Below are 21,516 nucleotides of genomic sequence, written 5' to 3' on the forward strand. Positions count from 1 at the left end.
GCGTAGTGGGATTCTAGCACAATCATTCTTCTCATGACGTCTAGCATTCCTTCTCATGACAAAATCCTTGCCACAGTATCTACAGCGGCTTCCTTCCGATTCAGCTATAGATATCAAACCACGATCCATGGTAGCTTCTGTGACTAATGTTAGATACAAACTGTCAGTTTTCTCCAATTGGAACCATTTCTTAAATAGAGTTTTTGAAATATTTCATCAGCGAGAGTTAAGTTATCTAATGCAAAGCAAATTGATGCAAGTAGTTCCGGCTGTCGTCAACAGATGGCGCCACGTGTTGCTTGCAGGTAAATAATATATATTTCATTAATGTGGGATGCGGAACGCTCACTATCGATCGCAAAGGGAGGTTGGCTTCGATAGTATCCAAGGAGAAAAAAGTTCGTCCTTCCTGCTAGTGCTTCTCAGATTTCTCACGGTCCGCCATCTTGGATTACGACGTCACGACGGCCATCTTGGATGGGTGTGACCTTGACCTTTGAATGAAACCGCAGGAATGATCGCAAGCACACGGATTTACCATCAAAATATTGATAAGAATAATCAGGAGCACACGGAGAAAACCATCATAATATTAGCAAGAATAATCAAAAGCACACGGAGAAAACCGCCACAAGTTTTCTTTGATATCATTAAAATAAAAAAATAAAAAATAAATAAAAAAATTAAAAATAAAAACGAAAAAAAAAATTCAAACATTCTGGCTTGTACTAGAACTCTATCTTTGCTCAACAATGAGAAGTTCACAAGCTAGCAGAATGTTTGAATTTTTTTTTCGTTTATATTTTTAATTTTTTTTATTTATTTTTAATTTTTTTATTTTAATGATATCAAAGAAAACTTGTGGCGGTTTTCTCCGTGTGATTTTGATTATTCTTGCTAATATTATGATGGTTTTCTCCGTGTGCTCCTGATTATTCTTATCAATATTTTGATGGTAAATCCGTGTGCTTGCGATCATTCCTGCGGTTTCATTCAAAGGTCAAGGTCACACCCATCCAAGATGGCCGTCGTGACGTCGTAATCCAAGATGGCGGACCGTGAGAAATCTGAGAAGCACTAGCAGGAAGGACGAACTTTTTTCTCCTTGGATACTATCGAAGCCAACCTCCCTTTGCGATCGATAGTGAGCGTTCCGCATCCCACATTAATGAAATATATATTATTTACCTGCAAGCAACACGTGGCGCCATCTGTTGACGACAGCCGGAACTACTTGCATCAATTTGCTTTGCATTAGATAACTTAACTCTCGCTGATGAAATATTTCAAAAACTCTATTTAAGAAATGGTTCCAATTGGAGAAAACTGACAGTTTGTATCTAACATTAGTCACAGAAGCTACCATGGATCGTGGTTTGATATCTATAGCTGAATCGGAAGGAAGCCGCTGTAGATACTGTGGCAAGGATTTTGTCATGAGAAGGAATGCTAGACGTCATGAGAAGAATGATTGTGCTAGAATCCCACTACGCAACATGTTAAGCTGTAATCGTTGTAGCAGGTTGTTAACACGAATTGACAGCTTAAAAAGACATGGTAAAACATGTAAAGTCAAGACTACTTACGGCATAGAGGACACCGATGGATCCACTAGGCTAAGGAAGAGTGATCTGCATTATGACAATAATTTTCCTTGTCCTGAGCGTGATGGTATTAGCTCACCCGATCGTGAGGAAGAACATAAATTGAAGGATGCTAATGGCTTCGGGAAGACTGAAACTAATGGAAGTATCAACACCGTGAAAAGTGAGAATACATTCAAGCCTATATACAGTAGATCCTCCATTCTTTGTAAAAATGATGGACTCCTAAAAAGGAAGCATGAAGACGATGAAGACACTTCAACATCATCGATAGCGAATTCATACGGTAATCTGGGTGAAGAGGATGTCTTCTACAGTGATTGTTACAGTGACTCTGAGGCTGTTGACAAAGGCATAGACTGTGATGAAGCACCTAGAGCTGACAAGATCGAAGAATGTGGCGATGTCCTGAGACCGAAACGATGGAAACGTCGTGTTATAATAAATATCTCTGTTAATGCTTATTATGATCACTGGGACGATTGTGATATTAAAAGTATTTATAATAAACAAGCAAGTAAGATGGTGGTAGAAGTGATTGATTACACATCATGGAAAGATCCAAACTTATTGGTTGACCGGCTAAGACTTCTACATGGCTCGCTTTGTGCAGGAAACTATCCGTGCATCAAAGAAATATCCTTCATACTCAAAGAACTGAGGAAAGCTGGCTACATACAATAATGGCTTCTTTTACTTGTATTTGTGTAATGTTGAGAAGTAATAAAATATTGAAAGTAAAAATTTAATGTTTTTAATTCTTGTATTCTGATTTCCAACTAAGCCTGTGTGTGTTTCCGCTACTGTATGTGTGATCATTACGTTTCCTGTGTGTACTGTGTGTACGTTCCATTTCCTGTGTGTACTGTGTGTACGTTCCGTTTCCTGTGTGTACGTTCCGTTTCCTGTGTGTGTGTACTGTGTAATCATTACATTTATTGCATGTAAATTGCATGTATTGCGCGTACATTGCGTGTTGGAGCTGTTGGAGCATTTGGAGCTTTATACACTTGAAGGTAGTTGGAGGAGTCTTGTACACTCGTAGAATTGTAGTCTTATGGTCTCTTAGACTCGTAGCATTCTAGCCAAATATCATTGGAGCTGATGAAGAAAAAGGTCGTTGGTGTCAATGACTGTTGGAGTCACTAGACTGATAGAATCAATAGACTGATGGAACCAATGAATATTGGAGCCAATGAATATTGGAGCCAATGAATATTGGAGCCAATGACAAATGTGCGGCCTTTTCGATGATGGTGCTGCCTTTTTCGTTGTCGGTGCTTCCAAATGTGCTGCCTTTTCGTTGTCGGTGCTTCCAAGTGTGCTTCCTTTTTTTTTGATGGTGCTTCTATTTTTTTAATGTTGTTTTGACTCTAGTATTATAATAAATTGTTCTTGATTTGACTAGCGTATTATTCCATCCGGTGCATGTATATAAGCGAGTCCTAGACAGCAGGACGCTCAGTTTGTTTCTGACGACGGCGGTGTAAGGATCACCTAGATTGTTTAATCTGGTGCATAAATCGCGTAATTACCTGTTCTTGCGAACTCGATGGCATCTTTACCGTCTTTAACGTTGAACTCGGAGGTTGTACCATCGACTACGGGAACCTTATCGATAGCTACGACGGAGAAGGAGCAGATCCCGTTGGTAACGATGACGTCAACATTGGAGGGGATTTCAACAGATGTGATACCACCAGCAGAAGAGACTTTAATGCCGGTAGTGCTGACTGTACAGGAAACCTCGACGAACGCTGTTTCGCCCTCGATGGAGACTTCAATGGATGGCGAATCGTCAACTAACGAACATCGATGTCGTTACTGTGACAAGATTTTCTCAAACATCAGCAATGCTCGTCGACACGAGAAGAGAGAATGTGCCAAGAACCCTTATCGTAAAATGTTTGGTTGTATTAAGTGTCGCAAGCAATTTACAAGAAATGCTAATTTGAAGCATCACTTGGAGACATGTAAAGGACCTGCAGTGCGGCAGAAAGTAAAGGTTTCTATACAACAGCGATGCATTGATGTGCATAAGAGTATGCCTGGAAATGATTCAGTTGCAGTAACATCGACATCTGGTTCGGGTTTGTCTTCAACTAGGCATCCTTGTGGCTACTGCGACATGACGTTTGCATTTGCACATGATGTACGGAGACATGAGAGGAGTAAATGTACGAAGAATCCTTCTCGCATGAAGTTTCGCTGTGACGAGTGTCATAAATGGTTTACTCGAATTGATAATTTGCGCCAACATTCGATAAACTGTAAAGGTGAAGTCAGTGCGCCTACTGCTGAACTACCTGCAGCAATTACGACTCCTGAGTTTAGATTGGTGACTCGTGAGCGTACAAGTAAAAAAACTGATGTGCAGCAACCGATTGCTGTGGCATCTGAACATGAAAATAAACATAAGACTGTGATCGGAGCATTACAAGTGAACTATAATGGCTTTTACTTGGCGCAGTCTGCATTTCGTGGAACATTGAAAGACTACTATTATCCAAGTACGTTAAGTGAGTCAAAGGGCATTTGTAATTTTCTTGATGATATCAGACAGGACATAATCAATCAGCTTACTGATGACGTAGCAACAAACGGACCTTTGAAATATAACTTGTGGTTGGACTGTATATATGGAAAGCCTTATCCGTTCGATGACAAAGTGAAGAAGTGTGCATTCAAGACATCGGCTGCAGTAATTTACAGTTCTAACGATATCAAGCAAACTGTTAAACAAGGTATCCAGAAACTCTGTCAAGAAGAGGAGGACTATGTCTGTAAAGGATCTGGCTGGACTCTGTCTTGTATAAACCGATTGGAGCTAAGAATTAGTCATTTCACGCCTATGCGGACCTAAATGTTTGTAAGATTGCTAACCTTCGCAGGTGATCCTGTAGTAAAATAGAAATTATGTAATAAATATTATGTTTGTAAAAGAACTTGCAGTGTTTTTATTTTCGAACCTGTTACTATTATGTTAAATTGATGTTATATTTCCTTTTTTTTTGCATCGTCCTAGATCGTACCAAGGACCTTAGTCGACCTAATCAATCAGTATATAGATTACAAATTTATTTGATGAATTTTGGAATTTTTCCCGAATTTCTAGCTAAATAATTACGGATTTTCAAGATGGCGGCCAAATGACAAGATGGCGGGTGTCACAGCAATAATAAATGATTACTGCACTCTAGCGGGTAAGAGTTAAACTAACATGGCGTCAGCGCACTCTCGCCGACGAAAACAAGATGGTGGTCTCCAGCAACGAAGACAAGATGGCGGACATGATGTCATACTAGGTGACGATATATATGCTTTGAAAAAAAGTGGTGGGAGTCAGTCTGCCAAAAGTCACCACGGGGGGAAGGATCGGTCGCCATTTTTATTTTTTTTGCGCTCGTCGGGTTCAAACTGAGGACTCCGAGTTCCGTGTCGTTAATGTATGATTTTTAAATATTTTTTATTAAATTTTTATTAATTGAATTTTTTTATAAATTTTAAAAAAAATTTCATTAAAATCGGATAATAAATCAAGATTTTAAAGATGGCGGCCGTAACGGAAATTGCAACGGTGACGTCATCATCCAATATGGCTGCCATGGCATCCTAGTTTTCAAGGTCATGACCTCGGCGGCTTAGAGCGGCTAGCTCTTAGGAGTTTTAAGCCGCTTTTAGGAATTTGGGTTTTTTCTAGGGCAAAACGACTTTTGAGGATTTTCGAAATCCTGATTTTTGAATTGTTGAATTTTTTGAGATTTTTTGGCGGAATTTTTTTTCACAGAAATGTAAATTTTGACGAATTTTAAGGAATTTTGGGCATTTTTTGGCCAATTTTGGCGAATTTTGAGGGTCAAAGGTCAAGGTCAAACTTGTCCCGTTACGCTGTGTCCCGTTACACTCCTCCAAGATGGCCGCCGTGACGTCACAATCCAAGATGGCGGACCGGCTCTCGGCTCCACAGCCTTAAAGCCTGCCGTCGGACCGTCTTTCATATACTACTTGCATGCTTTAGGTGCTTCAGTACAGTACTCAATCATATCAGCCTCAGATATGTCACCACAATCTTCAATCATGCCAGCTTAAGATGATTCATCAAAGTCTTCGACCTTGTAAGCTTCAGGTGGTTCTCCATCTTTCACATTTTCATGGAGACGTCTAGATATTGGAGTAAATATATTTTCATTTCTAATGTGGTTACAACTTCCTTCGTTTGTTTTAAATTTTAAATTATTATCTTACTCTAGATCAGTAATTTTAGCATTAGCTTTTTCGCCTTCGTTCCTCTTCCGCGATGTTGTAGCCCAGTCTTCGTTATCTTTATTCATCTTAATTGTACAGGTCTTGTAATGTCTATCCAAGTAAAAACTTCTACCAAAGGATTTCTGACACTGACTGCAATGGAATGGTTTTTGACATGACCCAAATTACACTCGCTTCTCTCATGTCGTTAAGCATTCTTTATCAAGGTAAACACCTTGCTACAGTATCTACAGTGATGTCGTTTTGATACAGCAACTAATCCCAAATCAGGATTCATATTGTTACTGAGACTAATGCCTGACGCAAACTAAGAGTTTTAAATTAGATATATTACTTAAATAGAATTTTTTAATTATTTCATCAGCGAGAATTAATTTATCTCATTCAAAGGTACTTGTTGCAAGTTGTTCTGCTTTTCAACAGTAGATGTCGCCACATGTTACTTCCAGGTAAATAATATTTAGTTCTTTTATGCGGGATGCGGGATGCTCACTAACGATCGCAAAAGAAGGATGGCTTCGCTAGACTCCAAGGAGAAGGAAGTTCGTCCTTCCTGTTAGTGCTTCTTAGATTTCTCAGAGATTGTTTGACTGAGTAATGATATTTTTTTTTTAATTTCCACCTGATAAAAATATTACAAGTGGTGATTAAGTAGCAGAAATTCACTAATTACATGTAACCTTGAAAAAAAAATGACATGCCTCATTAAGTAAAAAAATCCTTCATGCAGAGATCAATTTCTCATCTGTAACCAGAAGCACTCGGAGAAAACCATCAGATGTCTAGTCAGGAATAATCATTAGCACCCAGAGAAAACCATCATAATATTGTCAAGAATAATCAGGAGCACACGGAGAAAACCGCCTTAATATTGTCAAGAATAATCGGAAGCACAGGGAGAAAACCGCCACAAGTTTACTTGATATCATAAAATTACAAAAAAAAATTAATAAAAAATTAAAAATAAAAACGAAAAAAATTCAAAAACTGATTCTGGCTTGTACTAGAACTCTAACTTTGCACATCAAAGAGAAGTTTACAAGCTAGCAGAATGTTTGAATTTTTTCGTTTTTATTTTTAATTTTTTATTAATTTTTTTTGTAATTTTATGATATCAAAGAAAACTTGTGGCGGTTGTCTACGTGTGCTTCCGATTATTCTTGACAATATTATGGCGGTTTTCTCCGTGTGCTCCTGATTATTCTTGACAATATTATGATGGTTTTCTCTGGGTGCTTATGATTATTCCTGACTAGACATCTGATGGTTTTCTCCGAGTGCTTCTGGTTACAGATGAGAAATTGATCTCTGCATGAAGGATTTTTTTTTACTTAATGAGGCATGTCTTTTTTTTCAAGGTTACATGTAATTAGTGAATTTCTGCTACTTAATCACCACTTGTAATATTTTTATCAGGTGGAAATTAAAAAAAAATATCATTACTCAGTCAAATAATCTTTGAGAAATCTGAGAAGCACTAACAGGAAGGACGAACTTCCTTCTCCTTGGAGTCTAGCGAAGCCATCCTTCTTTTGCGATCGTTAGTGAGCATCCCGCATCCCGCATAAAAGAACTAAATATTATTTACCTGCAAGTAACATGTGGCGACATCTGTTGTTGAAAAGCAGAACTACTTGCAACAAGTACCTTTGAATGAGATAAATTAATTCTCGCTGATGAAATAATTAAAAAATTCTATTTAAGTAATATATCTAATTTAAAACTCTTAGTTTGCATCTGGCATTAGTCTCAATAACTAATATGAATCCTGAAACGGGATTTGTTGCTGTATCAAAACGTCATCACTGTAGATACTGTAGCAAGGTGTTTACCTTGAGAAAGAATGCTAAACGACATGAGAGAAGCGAGTGTAATTTGGGTCCTTGTCAAAAACCATTTCATTGCAGTCAGTGTCAGAAATCCTTTGGTAGAAGATATTACTTGGATAGACATTACAAGACCTGTACAATTAAGATGAATAAAGATAACGAAGACTGGGCTACAACATCGCGGAAGAGGAACGAAGGCGAAAAAGCTAATGCTAAAATTACTGATCTAGAGCAAGATAATAATTTAAAATTTAAAACAAACGAAGGAAGTTGTAACCACATTAGAAATGAAAATATATTTACTCCAATATCTAGACGTCTCCATGAAAATGTGAAAGATGGAGAACCACCTGAAGCTTACAAGGTCGAAGACTTTGATGAATCATCTGAAGCTGGCATTATTGAAGATTGTGGTGACATATCTGAGGCTGACATGATTGAGTACTGTACTGAAGCACCTAAAGCAGGCAAGATCGAAGACTGTGATGGTGATCTGAGACCAAAACGATGGAAACGACATAATAAAATAAATTATCCTGATCAAGTTTGTGATGCTGACATGATTGAAGACTGTGGTGACACATCAGAAGCTGGCATGAACGAAGACTGTGCTGACACATCTAAGGCTGACATGATTTAGTACTGTGCTGAAGCACCAAAAGCATGCAATAGTGAAGACTGTGATGGCGATCTGAGACCAAAACGATGGAAACGTCGTAATAAAATAAATTATCCTGATCAAGCTTGTGATAATCACTGGCACGTTGACGAAAGTGACCTTGTGGTTGGTGTTAAAACGATAGACACCAGAGATAATAATATTTATTATAAACATGCAAGGATGATGATGAACGCAGCAGAAGAGATTGATTATACCTCATGGGAAGATCCTAACATATTGGTTGACAGGCTACGACAACTACATGAATCGCTTTGTGCAGGAAACTATTCGAACATTAAAGAAATATCCTTCATACTCGAAGAACTGAGGGAAGCTAGCTACATAAAATAATGGCTTAAATTAAATGTATGTGTATAAACTTAAAGATAAATTAATATATTTTCTTTCCAAATGGTATCTACCATTTATCGGAATCTGATTTCTAAATATAACTTATAACTTAAAGGTGCAAAATACGTTACCACTGCCAGTCAAAATGTATACTAATAAATACATGTTTGTAATCATGCCAAGTTCGATAAGAAAAGTAATTGGAATCAGTTGGAACCAATTGAAGATGGAACTGTTGGAGCCATTTGGAGCATTTGGAGCTGCTGGAGACATTTGGAGCTGTCAAGCATTTGGAGGCCGTTTGGAGCATTTGGAGCCATTTGGAGCTGTGTTAAGAATTTGGAGGCTGTTGGAGCTGTTGGAGCCATTTGGAGGCCGTTTGGAGCATTTGGAGCCTTTTGGAGTCATTTGGAGCATTTGGAGCCTTTTGAAGCATTTGGAGCTGTCAAGCATTTGGAGGCCGTTTGGAGCATTTGGAGCCATTTGGAGCTGTGTTAAGCATTTGGAGCCTTTTGAAGCATTTGTAGCTGTCAAGCATTTGGAGGCCGTTTGGAGCATTTGGAGCCATTTGGAGCTGTGTTAAGCATTTGGAGCCTTTTAAAGCATTTGTAGCTGTCAAGCATTTGGAGGCCGTTTGGAGCATTTGGAGCCATTTGGAGCCGTCAAGCATTTGGAGCTGTCAAGCATTTGGAGCTGTTGGAGCCATTTGGAGCATTTGGAGCTGTTGGAGCTAAGAAGTAGTCGTTGCACGTCTATGCAGGGCTAAATGTTTATAAGATTGCTGGCTTTCGCAAGTGATTCTGTAGTGGGATAGAAATTGTGTAATAAATATTATGTTTGTAAAAGACTTTGTGGTGTTTTTATTTTCTCAAACCTGTCAGTTTAGTGGTACTTTTTTTAAAATATTAAACATTATTGCATCGGCCAGGGATCGAACCAAGGACCTTAGTCGATCTATTCAATCAGTATATAGATTAGAAATTTATTTAATGAATTTTGGAACTTTTTCCCGAATCTCTAGCATTAAAATTACGAATTTCCAATATGGTGGTCTTGATGTCTAATAGGATGATGGTCGTAGAGGATTTAGAGTCTCTTTACGAATGTTGAACATGGTTTATTGAAATTATTATTTTTTACGTAAAATTAAACATTATTGCATCGATCGGGTATCCAACCGAGGACAGGAGCGGATCGAATCAATATGTAAATTAATGAGTGATTTATTTAATTAATTTTGGAATTTTTCCCGAATTCCTAGCTAAATAATTACGGATTTTCAAGATGGCGTCCAAATTTCAAGATGGCGGGTGTCATAGTAATGATTGATTACTGCACTCTAGCGGGTGAGAATTCAACTAACATGGCGTCAGCGCACTCTCGCCGACGATACAATGATGATGGCTTCCAGCATCGAAGACAAGATGGCGGACATGACGTCATACTAGGTGACGATTTATATATGCTCTGAAGAAAAGTGGTGGGAGTCAGTATGCCAGCAGCCACCGCGGGGGAAGGATCGGTCGTCATTTTTTTTTGCACTCGTCGGGTTTGAACCGAGGACTCCAAGCTCCGTATCGTAAATGTTTGTTTTTTAAATATTTTTATGAAAATTTTATTTAGTGAATTTTTTTATAAATTTTTAATTTTTTGTCATTAAAATCGGAAAGTAAATAAAAAAGTTAAAAATGGCGACCGTAACGGAAATTGCAACGGTGACGACATCATCCAATATGGCTGCCATGGTATCCTAGTTTTCAAGGTCATGACCTCGGCGGCTTAGAGCGGCTAGCTCTTAGGAGTTTTAAGCCGCTTTTAGGAATTTGGGTTTTTTTTCTAGGGCAAAACGACTTTTGAGGATTTTTGAATTGCGGAATTTTTTGAGATTTTTGGCGGAATTTTTTTCCACAGAAATGGAAATTTTGTCGATTTTTGAGGAATTTTGGGCAATTTTTGCCCAATTTTGGCGAATTTTGAGGGTCAAATGTAAATGTTCTACTTGTCCCGTTACGCTGTGTCCCGTTACACTCATCCAAGATGGCCGCCGTGACGTCATAATCCAAGATGGCGGACCGGCTCCCGGTTCCACAGCCAGAAGCCAGGCGCAGTAGCCCCTATTATATACTACTCATTATATTTGGTGTAATTTTACCCAAATGTTTCTAGGTAGCCAAATTATGTACAGGCTTCGGTTGAACATACAAATGTAAATATATCATATCTATAATTTGTAACACATTTGGATGTATAAGTGATAACACATATAAGTGTTTATAAATCAATGTCCAATTATTTTGTGAGTATACAGTATTTATTATTTACAGTTTCTTGGACAATCACCATTGCAGTTTTGCACTGTTTGTCATTGGAAAAATTTGCAAAATAAGTAAAAGTATAACATAAACCCCCAGAGAACCAGCCTAAATCAGCTGACGTCAAACATATAGATTCAACGATGAACCTGAACAGGTATTATGGTCAACGCAATGACGACAGCATGGACAGACACATTCAAACTCAAAATATCAGACAGCACAAAAATTTAATTGAAAGAATATTGTCATGACGAATACAGTGGGTTAACAATGACGAGACAGTTTCAGTAATAACAGCAAATTCAGACAGAAAACCAAAACATGGACATCACAGCAAATATACGAACACAACGATGAAGATATCATGGAAAGATACAGAGCCGGATTTAGGGGTGAAAGCCCCGGGGCCTCCACAAACGGAGGGCCCCCACAAATCCTTTGATATTCCTTTTTCGCTGTTTTACCTTTACCTACAGTACATTGTACATACATGATTATATTATTGTTAAATATTAACAGAAATATTCATTAACACTAAAATTTAATTTCATATAATTCTTGTCTCCGATTATATTTATGTATGTTTTTTTTAATACTAAGAGAATCTACTTGATTTCACAATACATTATTTATTGGAAAACTCGACTGAAAAAAATTGTTCATTTTATTTGTAAAATAATTTGGGGCCAGGGGGCCTCCGCTCCTCTGTTGCCCCGAGGCCTCCAGACCTCTAAATATATTAATGGATAAAACAAGGAAGACAACACAGAAGAACACAGTATGTTTCCTTGTGATAAAGTTGCGACGTTTTGGGAACTAGCAACTTTTTCCGCCACCAGGCACAAACGGACAGTCTGCACATCTGTATTTGTGTAACGGTCCACGAGTGTGACTGAGAGTCGACGTGAGCTAAGTCTCGGTGAACGCGAGAATTCGAAGGCTGTGTCTGTGTTTTCTTCTGGAGGAGGGCTCAGGGTGACGTTCGGAATGTGACCTTCGATTTGATCCTTGACCCGAGGCATGACCACGGCGGGGACCGACCTCTGCCTTAATAGACGTGACCATTACACATCTACTTAATTAACATTGATAGAAACAACAGTTTATTATTCATTATGGTACTTAATAATATATAAGACTGTTTTCAACAATACTTAAAATACTAACCTGTCTTTGTACCAATCAAAATGAAGTACCTTGTTGTAAAACTACTTTATATCATTTCAAAAATGTGTTGGAAAACACAGAACTTTAAAATTATTTTTAAATTAAAATATTTTCTTAACAATTTCAATGCTAATAATTATAGAGTTAAGTTTAAAACACAGACTGTTAGTAATCAAGGAAGATATTTATGTAGTACCTTCACAGTATATAGTAGTCTACACAAATTTTGATGAATTGTTTGAATAATGAAGATATATGTTGTATGCATAGTTAGCAAACGCTTCCGGCGCTGATAGCTGATTATGTTTGGCCTTGTATAAAGGCAGTAAACTTTACATTGGCTTAAAGCTTCTAAATGACACATTCAGAAATTAATTTTAGGAAAAGGATTAATGCCTAGACAATTTTTAAACTTTTTGGTGAAAATTTAATTGCAACTCCAGCCATTTACTCGGTTAGTTAGTTAGTTGCAAATTTTACAAAAAACACGAAAACTTCGCATCGCATAAAAAAAAAGGCTAAGCGAAAATTATTTTTTTAATGTTAGAGTATAACATCATGACGCAAAATGTTTTATGGAACTTTGTTTAAAATGTGTTTTTTACATTACACAGTTTGAAATAATTTAAATGTGTTTTATATTGGCTTATTAGTGACTGACAACAAAATAGTGTTCTCACTATTAAATTGTTTTTTTAAGGTAAAAAAATTGTACTGTAAACATAAAAGTGTTGGTTTATTCATAGATTTAGAATACTTCAGTGGTCACAAAACTGATTAAATTTTATCCCTGGTTTGTTTTGCGCAGCGCGAGAGCAGATGTAAGTGGATTGTGGGTTTCATGGAGAAGGGAATAAAATTGAAAATAGAAGGGTGGGAGGGTGTTTTTCCATGTATGGAACCTCTAATTGGTCTTCAAGAAAGCAATGCCCCTAAGTAACAGTGCCTTAACACCCGTATAGCCTTCAAGGCTCAGTCTTACAAGACATCTTTCTTTTTTTTTGTATATTTCTTGTAATTACTTTTTATTGAAGGGGAATTTCTAAAATTACAACTTTCTACATCACTAAAATATTTATTTTTGTCACAAATATATTTATCAAATACTGATTGAAATTAAATAAAATGTGTGTAAAAAGAAGAGCAAGTGAAAATAATTACAAAGATGTTCCCGACCTGTTACACACACTATATTCACACTAAGTGAATAAATTTTGAGAATATTTGTGATAGAAGAACAAATGCAAAGGAGTTATCGAGATAAAATTGTATAAATAGACCATAATAGAACTAACGATGAAAAAAAAATCATCTTTTTATGTGTGACTGAGCCTAAGGCCTGTACTACAATGACAAGGGAACGTAAAAAAAGGAAATGGATTGAAACCTGCAAGATATGTACGTTTCACTATCCGTCTGTCGCTTCTACAATTCATGGAAAAGGCTACCAACTCTACAAAATAAATTTATTATTTTTTTTAGATCTGAGAGCAAAAAAGATTAGGATTTACAAATTAAAAAAAAAAAACAAAGTAGACTAATGATAGTATACTAGTCATTCTTGTATTGTAAACAATATTTCTCGTATTGAAAACAGTTCTCACTGAGTAACGTAGACGGAAGAGCTGAGCATTGCCGAAATAATCCGTACGTGATTGTATCATTGAAGGACGGGCCTGAACGGTAAACGGAGGCGGAACACGTTATCGGAGACGGATCTCGTGGAACATAGTTTCTACAGAGGCACGCAGTTGTAGATGGACCTATACGAATTAACTAGGCAATGCTCTTCCGATTACGTTGCTCCGTGCGACCAGTAGATGCCCAGTACTTGGCTGCGGTGTTAACCATGTTTTTTTTTTTATGTTATCAATACGTTAGAAATTGTTTGACATACAAGAATATCAGGTGTTCTAATGTAACTTTGTCGTTTATTTTTATCATATATGTTAATTCTGCCCGTGCTCTGATCTCCAAGCATAATACGTATATTTATTTTAGTTAAATTAATATTTCGTAACCTTGAAATGCAATCTCATTTGTTGCCATTTGATAAGTTTCCGAACATTTTGGAAGCAGCAGATAGGCTAATGAAATTTTCCGGGAGATCCGTCTCCGTTGAACGTGATCCGTCTCCGTTTGAAGAACTGGCCTAAACTTTGCTTACGTTTAACGAAGGCACCGTTCTTTTTTTCTCTGTCTCCTCGGTTTTCGGTGGGCGGTGGCTGTCCACTCACCTGGGCTCTTTTAGGCATGTGGGCGTGGACCTCTTCCAAACCACGCGCATTCCTATCACCTCCCTCCCTCCCTCCCTCCCACGGACAGTCTCTCCCGTCTCTTTTCTTTTCTTTCCACCGTTTGATTGTTGTTCATTTGGCTGGTCGCCACGTGCGTGTGTGGTCTTGCTGGCCATTCCACGCCTCCCCGCGTGGTCGAGTTGCCCCCCCCCCCCCCTGGGCAATACACAAACACCAGCTCGCCCGTCAGCGACGCCCTACTCATCCTAATCACCTCGGACGTGCGACAGCTCTCTAGGCACCTCCGCCTGATTGTCGCCTGCCACCTCTGGTTCCTCCACACACACACACACACACACACACACACACACACACACACACACACACGCGCACTCACACTCTCTCTCTCTGCTGTTGGGCGTCGGGTGTTGTGCTTGCCTTTTAAGGCGCGTGCCGACGTGGTATTATTATTTTCTTTTCGATTACTCGTTAATTGTTTACACTCGCGCCCCTCACCCTCGTTCATCAAGTCCGGAAACATTTCCTCCGAGGGACTGCCTCGTCCTGTTATTTCAAGCCTGAGAAGATCTCACACGACTGGAAGCTTTTGTGGTAAGAGTTGAACCCCACACTTTTAAATCTGTTTTTGTGAATGTAACATAAATATTAATGTAAAGATACTGATTTTTTGACGTGACGACGTCTAATAAATCGATAAACGCCGGCTGCACGCACGAAAATATGTCCCGTTACGCACATTGTCCAATTACACTGTGTCCCGTTACGTTCATTGTACGCTTGCGCCGCATCTATCTCTCTTCCACTCGATTGGAACAACCATCGATTTGACTTTTTCGAGGCACATTAAACTTGAAACACTCCCATTCGTTTCCTACGTTTCCTATCATCGTCCTATCTTTAACAGAATAACACAGACTGGAAGAAGTTAAATCGCAAACATGTATAAAAGTTATAGTTAAAATAATCTCTTCGATAAAGTAATAAACATATTTGAATTAATGAGTGGAAATAAAAGTAAATTTATCAATTAAATTGTAGATTTCATTTCACTCCTTTGTATACATACAAAATAGTCATAAATCAATAAAAATGAATAATTTTATTCATAAAAGTATGCAATTATTTCATCAATGTTTTGTTATGACGTTGTCACGTTCAACTATCGCCAGTAAACCAACTTTGGCATCACACGCCCCACGCCTGATGTTTGCTCTTTTCGATGTCCTCTCAGCGTTACCCCATAGTTCGTCTCCACTTACCCATACGACTATAAACTATCTCCACTTCAGTATTCTCCAGATATGTGTAGCATCTAACCTCTGTAACGAGCAAATTAATGTGTTATAGTGTTGCGAATATAATTATTAAACGAAACTCGGACACAAAATTTAACCTATAATATATCTTTGAAAGATTCGTGCAATGGGAGTGCATGACTTTATGTAAGCTTTTTTTGTAGTTTTCTTCTACAGACATACATGTGTTTAGCAATGGCGTATGTCCAAAAGCTTACATAAAGTAACCTATAATTATTTAAATAATGCCCAGCGTGATAAATATGTAAGTAAATTGTATTTTAGACTGAATGTCTGGGCGTGAATCACATACAGTGCAGGAAGAAGCTACGTCGACTATCGACTCATTCCAATTGAAGACCGAAATTTTATACTATATAATGAAACGGCTCCGATAAAAGTGAAAAAGACTTGGGAAAAAAAACATCGATTTCGGACCAGATATTTTACAAGGAAATTTTATTAAAATACTCCTCATCTTAATAAAATTATCTAAACATTTAATACTATTAAATGTTTTCCTTTGTCTCTATTAACTTTGGTTCGTGCCATCAGCCACAGATAGCAGCACACCATGGTAGCATATTTCGGTTCCATGCGACCTCGGTTCCATTCATGATATTACTCCTACCAAATGCCGTACAGCAAAAGCTTAGATATTACACATAAAAAAAAGACAAACTATCTTGAAAGTTCTTCAAATTGTTCATGCAATGGGTAATTTTGATTTAATACAATAATTTCTTGGACATGCGCCATTGCAGTTTTGCACTCTCTGTCATGTGAAACAAAAAACTCATGTAGGCAAATAAATAAATAAATGTATATATATTATATTATTAAAGATCAAGACTAAAGAACTGCATGACAATTTTGGTTTTTATTTTTTGTTCGTTATTGTGAAGACAAGGTTCATAGGAATGAAAATTTTTGGAATATCAACCGGTTAATTCTGAAAACCTTTTCAGTTTTAGAGTTCTGCTGTCACAGGTTTTCATAACAACAACAAAATCCACATTAAATATTTCAGTGTTTAATCAGTGGTTATCATGCCTTTTTGGTACATTCAAAACCGTAATATGTTTTCATAGCAAAACATAACCGTTGAAATTATCAAATTGGAACATACAGTTGATTTCAGTTCGTAGTTAATTGATAGAAATTATAATAGTGAGGCATGTAAATTTCAGTCGGCTAAGCGCAACGCAAGTTAACTACATGATTGTCGAGTAAATGAGACAAATGAAGAGCGTAGACAACGTTTGGTAGAAAAAAGAATTTCTCAAGCGGGATCCATGATGACTCCAGAACAACGGATACGGGTGAGTTCGACTTTCTCAGTTGGAGCCTACACACAAAATAATTTGAAATTATATAAATATATATATGTAATTTTAATGATATTTTGAAAGATTTAGACCCTTTCAAAAGGGCAAAAATCTCAATGAAAGACATTTTGAATTCTTAATTTTCTTGCAGTTAAGATAATTTCTGATGTAAATAATATATGGTAAATCCAGGAGAGATGGACCACCGGGTGAGATGGACCGGTGGCATAATTCACGAACCTGCTAATAGAAAGCGCCATGGTTGGAAGGAATGTGTCGTGGCAACCGTATTGCGCTTGCTGTGTTGTTTTAGTTCCTTTGTATGAGTAAATTGAGAAGATATTAAAAAAAATAGAAAACAGGTAGGTCAAAAATTTTGTTAATGTGAACGCAGTTGTGTCGTAGAGACAGTATTTTGCAATATTTTTGAACCATCATTCCTTACAACATGTAAACAAGTAAACGTATCTTTGCCGTGTTCTGTAGCTGCGCTGGGCACAACAGGGACGTAATGGCGGCCTGGTCCATCTCTCCCTAACTATCGGGATAGATGGACCAAAATAAAGTGGGAGAGATGGACCACCGTGGGAGAGATGGATTATCGTTTTAAATGGGCCTACGTATTATTAATGAGTAGGTTGTAGATTTGTAATGTCGTTTCTACAAAAAAATTAGTCACAAAACATATTGTTAAGTAATTTGTAGGTTAATTTCCAAACTTTTAACGTAAATTCTTCTCTCCGTTAGGCCTACTTAAAAAACAAAAATACAATATAGGCTGTATGCGGTAAAGTGAGCACTTTTGAGGCCATAGTTACTTTTATCTTTCGATCAAATTATTATATTTCGGCCACTTTTAAATAGGATATAAATAATCGCTTATGAGCCTATTACATGAAGTTTTCTCATTAGTCGCGTGTTCTTGTTCGTATTTAAAAGTTGCGAAGTACTCACTTTACCTCGTACAGCCTTTAATCATTTTTTACAACTTTTTGTAGTCATTTTAAATATAATTCAATCAATTAGTGTATAAAAATTAATTTTATATTTGAATGTAAATTTGATTTTGAAGATCAATACGCCTATTATGTTGACCTTTGTTTAGTACAGATATAAATTTGTTTAAAAGTGCGTATGCAATAATTGACTTATTGGTCTAGTGGGTAGCACGTCCGCATGGCTTGTATGTTGTTTTAATGGCGAGGGCAACTACATTCCTCCCTATTGCATTTTTAAAGAGAAGAATAAGAAACAGGAGTTCAGTGATGTCATGTCTCCGAGTTCCATGATTGCAATGAACGTGAAATCTGCTTACATAACCTCTGAATTTTTTTTCGACTGGTTGAAACATCACTTTTTGCTAAGAAAGCCTGCTGGAAAAGTACTGTTGATTCTTGACGGACACTCCTCCCATTGCAGCAGTGTATAAATGCTTGAATTCGCAGATGAAAATGATATAATTTTGCTTAGCCTTCCTAGTCACACGACCCATTTCTTCCAGCCACTTGACAGAAGTTTTTTTTTATCTTTGAAGTCTAACTACAACAATGAATGTAATGTGTTCATGAGGAACAACCCATTGCGGCAGATTACGAGACTGCAATTTGGCAAGTTGCTAGGATGTGCTTGGTCCAAATCAGCGACTGTAGAAAATGCAGTTTCCGGATTCAAGGCATGTGGAATTATTCCGCTAAACATTTCTGCAATACCAGACTACGTTTACCTGACACCTAGCGAAGATTCAACAATCACCACCTCTGACACAAGAGGTTCTAGTGAAACGTCACTTTCTGAAGCTACTGAAACGAACTTAGTTCAACTACACTCTCCAGACATTGGTTTGACATCAAACCAAGAAGCAACCATAGTCACCGATAGGTCTACCCCTCCACTCGAATCTGCTCTACCTATAAGACATTTCGAACAGCCTATCAGTGATGAATGCCTGGCGACTCCTGGAACTTCGTCAGGGCCCACAAGTGTCTCCGGAGTCAAAGAGGTCGACGACCCCACGCCAACAAAAAATTTGAACAACATCTCACCTATTCCAATCTTAACAAAAAAAAACTACAGCCCGTGGTAAGAGTGCAATTTTTTCGAAAGTACTAAATTCTAAGGATAATGTACAACGTATTACCCAAGGAAAACATGACAAACTGAAGAAAATAAAAGAACAAGAAAGAAAAAGACGGAGAAAAGAAGCTATCCTAACTAGGACTGTTAGGCCTACCAAACATAAAAAACCAAACACCAAAGGATTTTCTCAGCCAATTTTGTATGATAATTGATGATGGTGACTGGGACGAAGATGAATGTGTTGGGTGTAATGAGGACTAAAATACTACAAAAAGTACAGAAGACTGGATTAAATGCACAGTGTGTTCCCGTTGGTTGCATAATAATTGCACAAAGTACGAAAATAAGTGCGATGTATGTGGAAAAAAAAACTAAAATCTTTACGGGTTTTGAAAAACTACATCTGAAAGAAGAAAGACCTTGTAAAACATGTTAATGTATAGGCACTGTAGACTTGCTGTACGTCAGAAACGATTTTTGTTTAATTGAGTGCTTAAATCTGAATTTAAAGTTAGTCATAAATGATTAAATAGCTTTCTCAATGCTGGTCCATCTCTCCCATATAGCCTGGTCCATCTAACCCTAGGTATATGGTATAGATGGACCAGTACTGCAAAATTTTTCAAAATTTTTCTTCACTTTGTCAACGTAAATTTTCTACATACACCTTTGATTTTTATATACATAGATCACCAGAATATCATAGCGAAATTTACTTCACCAATATCTTGACAAATAACACAATTATAAGAGTTTCAAAAAAGGAGGTCCATCTCTCCTAGATTTATTGTTATTTAATTAATAAATTTGAAATTGACAAATTTAGTTATTATATATTTTTTAAAGTGTCTTTTGTCATTTGTTTATGTTTGTGTTGTCCCATTTTATTGTTGTGTTATTATTGTGTTTTGTGTATGTTATTGTTATTTTTTGTAATATTTGTTAAGTGCCCACCTGTTAAAGGCTCTGACTGTTGGTAGGCATTCAAATAATTATAATAATGTATATTATATATATGTGTGTGTTAGTGTGTATGTTGATGTTTGGCCAGTCAAAAAGTCTACATTTTTAACCGTGTTAACCGTAAAAGCAAATGATACATGGAATAGGACATACACCCTAGATGAGCAAGTTGAGTAATATCAAGGGCATGAATCGTGGCTGTGGAAGGAATAAAGAAACTAATGACACCCAGGTCCGTGGGTTCCAGTCCCTGCAGCTCAGCTGCTCATGATTGTGGTTTCTGGCGAGAGGGCACTAGCTATCCTGGTCCGACTGTACACGCCGAAAGCGAGAGGCGAGGCGAAAAAAAAAAAAATTCATTGACGTCAGACGTCTGCGCGGAGTTGGACCTCGCAGCCGCTTTAACCCTTTCAGTCAGTTCGTCCACTGAAGCGGACAATTTATATCCCAATGATACATGGAGTTTATCAAACCTTGAATGTGTCGGTTAAGGTGTACCTATATTCTATTGGACATCATACTTTATGGCTATGTAATAAAAAAATATAATTTTTTACTAATTATTAAAAAAATATATTTCATTATATTTATAGCGTAAGATTATTTCCATACAATATATATATATATATAATTGGTTGTCTGTAAAGTTGGTTTACGGACGATAGTTTAACGTGACAACGTCATAACAAAACATTGATGAAATAATTGCATACTGTTGTGAATAAAATTGAATCATTTTTATTGAATTATCAATATTTTGTAGGGATACAAAGGAGTGAAATTAAATCTACAATTTAATTGATAAATTTACTTTTATTTACACTCATTAATTTAAATATGATTATTACTTTAACGAACAGATAATTTTAACTATAACTTTTATACATGATTGCTATTTAACTTCTACCAATCTGTGTTATTCTGTTAAGGATAGGACGATGATAGAAAAAGTAGGAAACGAATGGGAGTGTTTCAAGTTTAATGTGCCCGAAAAAGTCAAATCGATGGTTGTTCCAATCGAGTAGAAGAGAGATAGATGCGGCGCAAGCGTACAATGAGCGTAACGGGACAATGTGCGTAACGGCACACTTTTTCGTGCGTGCAGCCGGCGTTCATCGATTTATTAGACGTTGTCACTTCAAAAAAAAGGATAGTTGAATTTGAAAATAAAATTAGATTTATCTCAAGAATTGAGAAAGTGTGGCTGAAACGGTTAGGATGTCATGATGCCTAGTATCGTTCATTTCAGTATTTCTTAGCGCATTTATATTGGTAGAGTCCTGACTAACCAAGCTTTGGTAAACCAAGGATATGTATTATCCGAGCCGCTAAAGCGCTATTACCAGCAGAGCCTGTTGAAACATTGGCTTGAGGACCTATAAAATAAACTGTTGTTGAAAGCC

Source organism: Bacillus rossius, chromosome 13 (assembly GCF_032445375.1).
Source record: "Bacillus rossius redtenbacheri isolate Brsri chromosome 13, Brsri_v3, whole genome shotgun sequence".
Lineage (NCBI taxonomy): Eukaryota > Metazoa > Arthropoda > Insecta > Phasmatodea > Bacillidae > Bacillus > Bacillus rossius.